At 44.5% G+C, this 12,114-nt stretch overlaps 1 protein-coding gene across 9 annotated transcripts in view; it reads right to left on the bottom strand.

Annotated features, from left to right (window-relative positions):
• The window catches only part of CTNND1 (catenin delta 1), a 47,719-nt gene that overhangs the window by 22,447 nt on the left and 13,158 nt on the right, over positions 1-12,114 (bottom strand). For 7 of the 9 annotated variants that reach the window (XM_032414199.1, XM_032414202.1, XM_032414204.1 and 4 more), the window contains exon 2: positions 1,466-1,586. The exons of the other annotated variants lie outside the window; for them this stretch is intronic. The gene's annotated coding sequence lies outside the window, so the exon portion shown is untranslated. The remainder of the gene's footprint in view (positions 1-1,465; positions 1,587-12,114) is intronic. 9 annotated transcript variants of the gene reach the window in all.

The following is a 12,114-nucleotide window of genomic DNA, read 5'->3' as shown; positions in this document are numbered from 1 at the left end:
TACCGAGAGAAGGTAAGGGAGAGGAGAGAAAAGGTCACAGGTCAGAGAAGACAGATGAATCATTAATCCCAGAGCCAAAGATGCCCCCTTGTGGTTTTACTGCAATGCAGAAAGCCAGCCACCACCAAGCCTAGGAGCCCATCACCAGTGTCCGCTGAAGCAGGATCCTTTGCCCACTACCCTTTAACACCTGACCAGAAATAACCACTGAATGGAAAGGTGCAACTAGATCCAAGTCTACACTGTTGGCAGGAGAGGGAGAATATGGCTAAGCGCTGTAGTCATGACAGGAGATTAATACTATTTTTCCCTGGAAAAATTTGCTGGTGTTAACTCAATCAAAGTTGTTAACTCCACAGTACAGCCCAGCATTCACTGTCCTGCATCGGCAAGCCATTTCTAGAATTAAGGGAGCAGGACAGACCTACAGATCTTACTTACCTCCCCAAACCTGAACACTGAAATTGCCTCAGTGGTGGCAAAATTTACTAAATGAATATGCTAAATTAAAATGCCAATCAGGGGCGCTTGGGTGGCTCAGTCGTTGAGCGTCTGCCTTCGGCTCAGGTCGTGATCCCAGGGTCCTGGGATCGAGTCCCATATCGGGCTCCCTGCTCCGCAGGAAGCTTGCTTCTCCCTCTCCTACTCTCCCTGCTTGTGTTCCTACTCTCACTATGTCTCTCTCTGTCACATAAATAAAATCTTTAAAAAATAAAAAAATAAAAAAAAAATAAAATAAAATGCCAATCAGAAATAGAAATAGTAAAAAACTTCCTACCATCAAATGCAGGTAAGAAAATGAAGGCCCTCATATTGAATACATTTATGAAGGAGTCTTTCTACTTTTCAAGACCATACTATCATACTGAAGGCAAGCCATGGGCCTTGGCTAAAGGAGACAAGAGAGTAGTAAAACCACAAAAAATTCTGTGTGTAAAAAGGCTCCACTTGCAGCGACCTTCACCTCTTTGGGGAGTAGGAAAATGAACATTAGGCTCAAAATCTGAAATTGCCCCTCAAAGTAGTTCACTTCACATTCTAACCTCCAGTCAATGGCTGGGAACTTCCTACATCCCTGTTATCCTGCAGAAAGCTCTAAAAAACCAACTGTATTTTTACATCTTTACTTATTCCAGCTCAGGGTAAGTATCCAAGTATACAGAGGATTTGTGTGCTATTTATGCAATAAACGATTGTTATATAAAAATGAAGAGTTCCCCATACCCTACTGTATTAACTACAAGTCGGCCAGTAAATGGAGGGGCACTGTAGTCACACCATTGGACTCAATAGGGTTTCTCCCTTACAAACTGGCTATAGGAGACTTTATGGCCAGTCCAACATATACCATGTCAAGAGGTTTTAAAATAAACTCTCTTCCCCTATTCCCCACCCTCTTCTCAACCCCCTAAAGAAAAAAGGCACTCAAAAAATTTATTCTTAATAAACGTATTTCCATACACACCTGTTAAGAGAAGGTCGTAACTGATTGGTTTTTAACACAGAGAACAGCCCAGTCTAGATTCAAAAAATCATGGGAGAAGCATCCCAGCCACCACAGCAAGGAGGAAGCAGGAAGGAGAGAGCTGCAGAAATATTTGGAGGAAAAATGAGATTGAGAGGAAAATAAAATATACACAAAACATTAAAAAATAAGAGGAACAGGGCAGGTATTGGGAGAAAGAAAATCTGGGAATGGAAGGGAGTCATGTAAAATATGACTTGGAATTGCTTAATGTGACAAATGCCCTTTGGACTTTGCTCTGTCTTCAGATACCTGGACCTTGGATGTAGTTTTTATTAAAACCGGGATTCTACTGTCATGGAGTACTTCTGTACAGAACCAGGAGTAGGTTATAATATGGATAAAAATTCACTTACCCCCTATTCCCAGCGATCAAATTGGGGGGGAAAATTTCTGTTGTTGGAATGCCCTTCCCCCCCCTTCCCACCTCTAAGGCAGAAAACTCAAAGCCCAGTCCCAGCATGCCCACAAAGACATTGAGAAACCAATGCAATAGTCGTAGTGGGGAAGACATGTGGGGACTAGCCTAGGCTGAGCCTTTTGCTTCAGTTCCCTTTCCCACGCTCTCCAGGGCTCTACCAAACAAATACTTGGGCCTGCCTGCTTTAGAGTATATGCAGCATTCTGCCAGCAAGAGCACTTAGAGGAACAGATAGACAGGTGTCCAATAAACTACCTAATTAATCCTCCATCACTAAGACTCCTTCCAGTGGATCAAGCACCGAAATCCAAGAATATGGCAGCCCTTCTCTAAATTCCTCCGACCCTGGCTCTGGGCTCCCACAGTCACTTATCAACTCCTGTTCTTCCTTCCAGTCTGTTGCCGAGTTTTCCTATTCCCACCCTACACCCCAACAGGCCACTCAAAGGTCTTTAAAAAGTATCATTAAAAAAAAAAAAAAAATGCTGCTCCCTCCTCATCTCTATTGCTTCATTTTAAGCATTGTCCTTATCCGCTATGTACCATGACCTATGAACCTTCCACACCAAGAGGACTCTTAAGCTCAAGAGAGATTCTTCCAGTTCTAGATTTCAACAGGGCCTGAACTGCAGTTACCACTCTGGCAGCCTCCACCCTGTAATCTTCTTTGCTAATGAAAGCCCAAACTACCACTATTATGGGGCATACAGTGACAACCCTCCCTGCTGCACAGAAATTGTCACCGTGCCGTAAACACCTACTTTTTACCCCTTCAATAAAGGGAGTTAAGGAAGGATAGTAGGAAAACTACCCAGGGCTCTAGATCAGGATGCAGGGTCTTTTCCCATCCTTCATGGCTTTAAAGGCTGACCACCAGGCTCTAATTTGGAGAAGAGGACAGCACAATTAACCAGAAAGAGAGGATCAGATTCCTAGGCCTAATAGCATGGGGAGATTTTCTGCCTGAAAGAGGGCAGAAGCAGAGGCTGTGTAGGATAGGATGCAGAAGACTGGTCCCAGTCCTGGCTCTGCCACTAGCCAACAATGGCAGGTCACTGCCATGTTCTCATCTGAGAGATGCCAACATCACCAGCCCAGTTTAACTGAGAGCTGCTAAGAGGATCAGGTGAGATAATGTATGTCATACAAATGTGAGGTATTAAGTTGTTTCAAGAGCTAGTTTCTATCTCCCAATTATATTACTTAATGGTAATGCCTCAGCCCAAAACTATTTTGTGAACTAGTAGATGAGACTAACCAGATCAAAAGCATAACTGGGTTCTAAGGAGTGGATGAGCTGGTTCTCCTGCTCCAACTCTATTTACTAGGAGGTCCCACCTAGACCAGTGTTTCTGGGACAGAGTGCAGCATTACACATCTGCTATAATAAGCTCTTGACCCCTTATTTGAGGCCTTTGCAGTTTATGACCACAGAGAAAGGGCAGGTGAAAAGAACTAACAATTACTGAGTGTTTTACATTTATTATCATGGTAATACTTACAACCCTAAGGAAGGAAGTTTTACTGCAAATGAGAAAATGGGCTCTAGGTGAAGAAATTACCCAAGGTCTCGGTTAATAGCAAATTCTGAATTTAAACTCATATATCTATTCCATTCCAAAGCCTGCGTTCTCGCTCTACTACATGCTGTCAAGTCCAGAAAGTACCAGCCCAGTATAAGATGGACAGTCCAGCCCTTCTCCCCCATAGTCCTTGTACTTTCTGCCCAAACATCACAGGAAAAAAGTGGGGGGGTGGGTTGGGGGCTTCCATTTTTCCTTATGTTAAAGGGTTATTCATAATGTCTACATATAAGACTTAAGTGGGACAACAGAAACAAATGGGAGGAAAAAGAAAGCAGAAGCGGGGAAAGAGAATGAAGCTGCTGGCGAGCTCCAGCGCACGGCCTCCTCACAACTCAGACTTGAGGAAAGAGTCTTCGTCCGTGCCATACACAGAAACAAATTATGCTTTAGACCAGAATCTGCAAACCATTAATGGACTCTGGCAATTAAGAGTCAAGAAAGTCACGGGAGTCCAGGCCAACACCTTTCTTAATATTTTCAAATGAATTACACTGGCTCTCACTACAAAAAGGCCGCCAAGGAATTCTCAAAGTGGGAAGGAGAGAAAGGCCACACATAAAGTGAGCCCTGCCATTCCCCTAAGTAACTGGTTTTACTCGTAACAAGCTGTAGGTCCTACAGACCTGTGAGTCTACAGCAAGGCTCCAGCATTCAGCCAATGACAATGGTAAAAATTCAGTCTCTTCTGTAAGAAACCCAAACCAAAAGTTAAACTGGATCAAATACCCAGAAGGACCAAAGAGACGATGTCAACCAGGTAGCTGGGTAAAAAAATATCAGCAATAACACAGTCCCTGGTAACCTGGCCATAGGAATGTAATTTGGAAATATGATTCTTAGAAGTTAAGAATACAGGCTTTGGAATCAGACTAGGTTCAAATCCCAGTTCCACTGCTTCTTAGCTGTAGAACTTTGGGCAAAATACCACTTAATCTCTAAACCTCAGATTCCTTTTCTGTAAAATGGGGGAAATAAAATACACCTAAGGGTAGTTGTGAGAAGTACGTGAGACAATCCACATAAAGTGCTTAGAAAAATGTCTTGGCATATAGCAAGCTATAAATATGGTTACTGATAGAAACACTACCACAAATAGCTAGCACAAGGGACTAGAGTTTGGTGGTGTTAATAGGACCTCTGAATAAACCACGCATGTCTCCACATGCTCCCGTCCCTGCTTTACAAGTAGCCCAGTAAACTACAGGAATTCTTCATACTCTTAAAGGGAAAAACAAAATAAAATTCCAGACTAGGGGTCAAAAAACCTGGGGTTCAAGTCCTGGCTCTGCCCAAAACTAGCTGTGAGAACTAGCTTGCAGGGGAAGTTATAACCCCTATAATCTTCACTTTTATTATTTGTCAGGGTTTAGCTTTAATGGGCTAATATATGTAAAACTATAGGCTAGGTGACTGAACTTCTCTCCTATATCCATGCTATTCTGATAAGTGTATCCAAAGACATGACCAGAATTAGGCAAGCTAACCCTTGTGGAAAGAGTTTGAAAAAGTATTTGTCCTCAGGGAGAACTGTAAGCCCCACAAAATAGTCTTTGGGTTTCTTAGGAAAGAAATTTTGTCTTCTGCAGCCAATCCCAAAGCCAGCTCTCCTCCTTCCTTCCTTTTTATTATGAAATCAAAACCAATGTCACAAAGTGATGCTTCCCTTCAAAAGCAAGGATTAGCAAAACTCTTCTATGTCATCCTAGGGATTTCAAATGGCTGTTTTATTTTTTTTTTAAGATCTTATTTATTTGACAGAGAAAGACAGAGCAAGAGAGGGAACACAAGCAGGGGGAGAGGGAGAGGGAGAAACAGACATCCCGAGGAGCAGGGAGACCGATCCCAGGACCCTGGGACCATGACCTGAGCCAAAGGCAGACGCTTAACGACTGAGCCACCCAGGCGCCCCTCAAATGGCTGTTTTAAAAAGCACACTGAGCCTCGCACTGAAGAATACCAATCAATAAAGTATAGCACCTGTAACACCACAGATAATGCTCAAGCCAACAAAGGTAGGTCTTCTAGATCCCTAAGAGGCATGTTTGCCTAAAATGGCATGTGCTCTAAAATTCAAAGCAATTATTCCTGTTCAACCATACAGACAGAAAACTGCCATCTTATTTTTAAATTAAAGGAATATATTTTGCCAATAGTTTTTCTCTGGCTTCTTATCATCAAGAGTGCTAGTACCAGAATCCAGGGTCTAAGCGCCTCACCCACCACCTGATGTTCCACCATCCCAAGCTCAGTGAGAACAATTCCAGTATTCCTCCGCCTTTGTTGGGAAGACTTAACTCCCACACTAAGCTCAACTCCCTGGACGTAATCTGTAGTAAGACCTAAAGAGTACTCTGCTCACTTCACGATCTCAACTGACCATTTCTCAGAGTTACAAACTGGTATTCTGGAAATGGCCTTGTCTTAGGTGTTAGCAGTTTCTGAGCTTCCCTGGGGATCTGCCTAATGCAAGGCCCAGCTTCTCCACTTAAGAGCACCCAAAAGGCAGACTGGGGACTTTCATTTTCACAGGGAAAGACTAGATCTCAATGTGTCCACCATGAACCTCTCTGATGAATTAAGGAAGTCTTTGACAAATCACTGTCCTCTTAGGAAAGAGTGATACTTCTGATAGAAGTTTCAGAGAAAAGAAGGAAAATAAATATTACATAAAAGTTACTTGTTAAAAGGAGGTTGAGTTGGCAAGCTCCACAGATCAACAGGACACCTTAAACTCACTTCAGTCTTATTATCCTGACCCAAAGTTACATATCAGAATTTAGTTTTTACCATGACTGTGACTTTAAAAAAAAAAAAAAAAAAATCAACTCCATCACCTTGACCCTAAATTCAGAAACGAGATGGAACATTCTCCTTGTTCTCTTTTCCCCTACTGAGTATTCTGGGAACCCCCCAAACCATAACATACTAAATGGCTGAATGCTGGACTGGCTTTTGAAGCAAAGGAAGGGTGTGGCTCTCAGCTAGTGAGGGGCCCAGGACTGAAAGGGTATGGAAAGAAACAAAACCTGCTTCTCTCTTGGGCACGTATGACACATACACAGGACTGGTCTAACAAGTCCTTCTGATCTCTCAGGCCAGGCCGCCTCCTTCTCCACCCCCATTACCCACGTGCTTCTCCAAGGCCCTCCACTGGGACAGACAACGCTGAATTTTCTCTCAATCCTGAAAGTCTGAGACACATGAGTTCCTTACCTGGATCCCTGATGCAACCCGGCCAAAGGAGCCTCACCTAGCCTTATAAGGAGAAAGCAGAGCTTTAGGGAGAGGCCGATAAGGAAACAAAGATAAGAGGGAGGGGCAAAAAGAAGGAGGTGTCAGACTGGAGGAAGGGGAGAGGCCAAATGCCTTTCTCCTTCCTACAGGAGAAGGGAGAAAAAGAGAGGGAGGTCAAGTACACAATGGGAAATGAGAAAAAGTCTACTCAGACTGGGAAGGTATTGTGTAACTCCTGTGTCATAAAACAGAAATCCTAAAATTAAAATTAACTAGGATACCTTATACCCTTCCCTACTCTAGGTTAGAAAAAAAAAATTCATGGAAAAAAAGCTTAACCTTAGGGTTTTCTAGGGGTCACCCAACTGTTTGAGCTCACATTCCTTTTTTAAAGAGGCAGCTCCTCACCAAACCCCCTTACTTTCTATGGCATTCTCAACATTTCCTTGTTCATCCTTTTTTTGTTTTTTTGAGATTATTTATTTATTTGTCAGAGAGAGAGGATGGTGTGGAAGCAGATAGACTTTTGGGTCTTACCTTCACTTTATTTTTTTTAAAAAGATTTATTATTTGAGAGAGAGAGAGAGAGAGTGTGTGTGTGTGTGTGTGTGTGCACATGAGCTTGGGGAGGGGCAGAGGGAAAGGGAGAGAATCTCAAGCAGATTTCGTGTGCTGAGCTCGGAGCCTGACACGGCTCGATCTGACTGACCCTGAGATAATGACCTGAGCTGAAATCAAGAGTGGGGTGCTTAACTGACTGAGCCACCAAGGCGTCCCTGGGTCTTACCTTCACTTTAGTGAGGAAGAACGTACTCGATTCTGAGGAAGAATAGCTTGCAATCTACCTCAGATTTCCCATTTTATAGAGGAATAAGAATTCAGGAGGGAAGGTGCTAGGGGCAAAAGTAATACAACTTTTTACATAATCATCTATCCTTCCTCTGGAGGGCCTGCTCTGGAAATCTGGCTACATGCCACATTCTCAAATCATCCCCACCTCAAAGAAGAAAACCTAATCCCAAATATCCCTACTCTCCTTTTTAATGTGGCATCTCACTAAACCAAAAGCAGAGATCAGAGCTGGGTAGGAAACAGAAGGAACTAGAAGCAGGGAAGATTGTGCTGGCCAGTATCAGAACAGAGGGGAGGGATTGTTCTAGCGGTATGTTAGCAATCTGCCTCTGGGGCAGCTGTCCTCCTGGGCAATCAAAGGCCGGTTTGTGTGTGTGCTCAGGGACTAGCCAGCTTGGCAAGAAGTTGAGGACTCAGCCACCCAATCCACAAAGTTAGAAGAGATGCCTGTTTCACAGCTGGAATGGAGGGCAGGGAAAACACAAAACAAGGGGGGGCAGGAAGGAGGAGGGGCGCAGAGAGTGCTACAGGTGCTATTTCAGTCTTGGGGGGAGGGTGGAAATCCCAGGAAACTACCAACCATTCCCTAGTTATGTGCAAACAATGAACTGCCAGTACCTCCCAATACTGAAATCAAAGAATGGGTAGGTTTCTCTAGCTGTGTAGTAGGGTGCCAATTGGAAGGGTAAACCGTAAAATGCTGGGCCCAGCATCGCCTGTTTCTCTCTGTCCCTTTCAGACCCAACAAAATATCTGCAATACAGAGAGTGAATAAACATTATATAAACAAACATCTATCTCTTTCTAGAATTCCTTTCTTAATTAAATCCTAGAGATCTATAAATAACAGTAGCACACATAAAACTCAGTGAAATTCCCCAATGCTAGGAGATGGAGGCCATTTATATAACTCAAGTGCTGAGACGCAAAAGGCCACAGTGAGAATTCACACTCCCTAATCCCTCGGAGTAGCTAGATGCTCCGAGACCCATTAGACACACAAAGGCTGCTCTCTTCTCAGTAGAGCCCTGGAGCAGAGCTGCTCTCCAGGGACAAAGAGATTTCACAGGAGAACCACAAAGACATGGCCCCGCTCCGTTCCCCCACTCCCAGCTTTCTCACTTCCTGTCACAGTAGCACCAGACCACAGTCTCCCAGAAACAAACAAATACAAAGTGCTGGATTCTGGGCTGCAGGCCAACCGCATTCCAGGGCATCCTGTCTACCAATCACCAGTCGGAGCTCCCACTTTGCCCTGCTCAGTTCCTTATCATGTTCGGGAAAACAACCCTCCTCCCTGCCCCAAGCCAACACTACATAGGACAAAGCTAAGGCCTTTGAGAATCCGCAGAAAGATACTGTGTGTGGATCTAAGGGTTTGAAGCGGGTGAGGGGATTTGTAAGATTCCTACTTGGCAAGTTTCTTCACTTGGGAGGCATAGCACTGGGGATTTGAAAGCCGCTGCTGCGCTGATACTCAGTTCTGATACGTGCGATACATCTCAAAGGAAACTTCACGATGGCAATCGGACTCCCACTCTGGCTTCAGTCAACGGAACATTCCCACCTGGAGAACGACTTTAAAACGTCCTCTGTCACCCATTCCTACTGTTTTTAAAGTCTTTCAAACCCTTTTCCCCACAAGCATAAAGTTGATTCTTAGAGGCCCCACAGAGAACAAACAAAGGCAGCAGGCTCCACCCTACCAAGAGGCAGGATAAGCACCAGCAGGTGCTGGGACCAAAGTTCTCTACCTCCCTAGGGAATGAGGGGAGGACTAGAATTGCACAGTAGTCCTGGAGGCAAAGAGGTCAAGACAGCAACCTCGGCTTTTCCTGCTCACTACTCCCCCTGGAGTGGGTCAGGGGCTGTAGATTTGGACTTCCTTGTGGGGGTGGGGCCTTCCTTTCTAATAAGGGTCCTCAGCTAATTCCAAGAATGGGATAAATGATGCATTCTTCTCTTATCTTGTACAAGCCCATTGGATGTTAGCCCTAAACCCCAGAAGCAAAGATTCAGATAGAAGTCAAGCTAATCTATTAGCCAGAGATTCTTGAAATCCAAAGAAGGAACACCCTTTGCCCACAGGGCTCCATTCCCTTTGCATAAAGCATTGCACAGGCTCAGCACAGAGTTCTCCGAACAGGGGACTAGTATGCTATCATTTCTCATCGTTTATTCTCCTTTTCTTTCTCCTAAAAACTCCTTCCCCCTTCTTCTTGAATCTGCTAGAAGTAGTCTGGGCTGAACCCTCATTTAGATAGTATATGATGCAAAAGGAGCTTAAGTCTGAAACAGCACAACTTAGAAGGAATTAACTCATACCTGGATCTGACATAACGAGGTGGAAGGAGGTGGGGCAGGAATATACACAACAGTCAGCCATTCTAAGGCTGGGTAGAAGAATGGGTATTTAGCAACGCTAGGCTTTAGAACAGAACTTCAATGGCAGAGCCTAGCCACTGCAAACTATCACTGAAGCACACACACAAAAGCTTAAGATCTCTTACCTAGCACTGAATCAGACTAACTCCCTTCTTCTCTCAAAAATAACCGAGGGGTGCCTGGGTGACTCAGGTGGTTAAGGGTCTGACTCTTGATTTCAGCTTAGATCACGATCTCAGGGTGGAGACGCACGTCAGGCTCTGTGCTCAGCACGAGTCGGCTTGAGATCCTCTCCCTCTGCCCCTCCCCCTGCACGAGGGCTCTCTCGCGCGCGCGCACGCTCTCTCGCTCGCTCTCTCGCTCTCCTCTCCCGATAAAATCTTTTTTAAAAAAAAAGAATAACTGAAAAAGTAGTTCCAATTGTATTTTTTTTTTTTAGATTTTATTTATTTGAGAGAGAGAGCATGAGTGGGAGGGGCAGAGGGAGAGAGAATCTCAGGCTGACTCCGCCCCCAGTGCAGAGCCTGATGGCTGGGCTCGATCTCACCACCCTGAGATCATGACCTGAGTAGAAACCAAGAGTGGATCGCTTAACAGATGGAGCCATCTAGGTGCCCCCAATTGTTACTATTTTTATCCCATTCTCCCTCATCATAGCCCAGGCCAAATAAGTCAATTAAGTAGTATCATGGGAGGTAATTACACAAAAGGAGACCAAAAAATCTAGGAGGGTTTTCAGATACTTTAAAAAAAAAAAAAAAAGAGGGCTGTAAAAGACTCGCCCCAGAGGACTGGCCACACCCATATCAAAGCTGCTGCTCCAAAAGGATGCTTAGCGGGTTCTCTGCCTCAAACTGAGCAGGTGAGACAGAAAAGCGGTGCTGAGACAGAAATACATTCACCCCAGGGTGTGAGGGAAGGAAAGAGAACAGTATAGCCAACCAATTACAATTCAGCATGACTTCACCAAAGGTCCTGGTTCTAATTGTATCTCTGGCTGTTTGCAGACATATTTAGAAAACTCAACCAAAGGAGTAATGAATGGGTAAGGAGAAAGTCAATGGAGGGGGCCCAAGACTTAAGCTGAATACTCAGTGGTTGGAAGAGCATGAATCTGTTTTGCTATCTAACTTCCCACATACCCCTCTTTCCAAATCAAGCCCAAAGCTGAAAGAATTGGGGGGGGGGGAGGCAGAGAAAAGAATGTGACTGAAGAAGGTTTAGCTACATTCCAACTAGCCAGCATCCCACATGGTATTAAGAGTGCCTGAGAATCCAATCCCACCACATGGGAGTTGCTGGGGCTCTGCTAACATACATCCAATTCCTCCAATCCTCCACCCCCCCCCCCCCCCAAACACTCTGAAAAGAAGCGTAATTGAAATAGCTTGATGAAGGCACCAGCTGTTTCCACCACTCTCCCTCCCCCCAACCCCAGAGACCACAGTTCAAACTCACATCAAACACTTAATACAATTGACTGGCCAGTAGGAAGGAGAAGCCTGGACTAAAATAGCAGGAAGAGTGCCAACTGGCCCCACTTAGAAGGAATGTTTCTTGGCTCAATTTAAAAATAAGAAACCTTTGTCACCCACTCCCTTCTACCCAATTATGTTCTCTTTTCCGCAACTTACCCCTCAGTGTCAAATGGATTTCAGTTTCTTCCCTACAGCTCCTTGATCTATTTTCAAATGTCAGGAATTACAGGGATGGTATAAGGTTGAATGTAAAGTAATGTCTGGGAGACTGGGAAGCTTCCTGGACTGCAACAGCCAAACACAGCACAGGGCTCTCACACAAGGGCAAGGAGACAAGAGACCACACAGCATCCATCTCCACGTTTCAAATGAGGAAAGAAGGGAACGAACATGATGTTTCCACACTTGAACAATGATGGTAACTTGATTTCCCAAGGCACGGGTAGCCAGTGAAAAGTATTAACATGATCGGCCCCTCCCCCAAACATATTAGAAGTTGGCCAGAGCTAGCCAAGGAGGAAGGGAAGGAAGCCAGCACTTCCTTTTCAGATAGGAAGTAACATTGGCCCTTCCTGTCGAGTTTTAAACAAATTGTCCAGCTGAGTTTCAATGAGAACATCCTCTCCTGAATCT

Source organism: Phoca vitulina, unplaced genomic scaffold (assembly GCF_004348235.1).
Source record: "Phoca vitulina isolate PV1807 unplaced genomic scaffold, GSC_HSeal_1.0 scaffold16, whole genome shotgun sequence".
Taxonomy (NCBI): domain Eukaryota; kingdom Metazoa; phylum Chordata; class Mammalia; order Carnivora; family Phocidae; genus Phoca; species Phoca vitulina.
The sequence above is the reverse complement of the archived record's forward strand: the minus strand, read 5'-3'. Positions and strand labels throughout refer to the sequence as shown.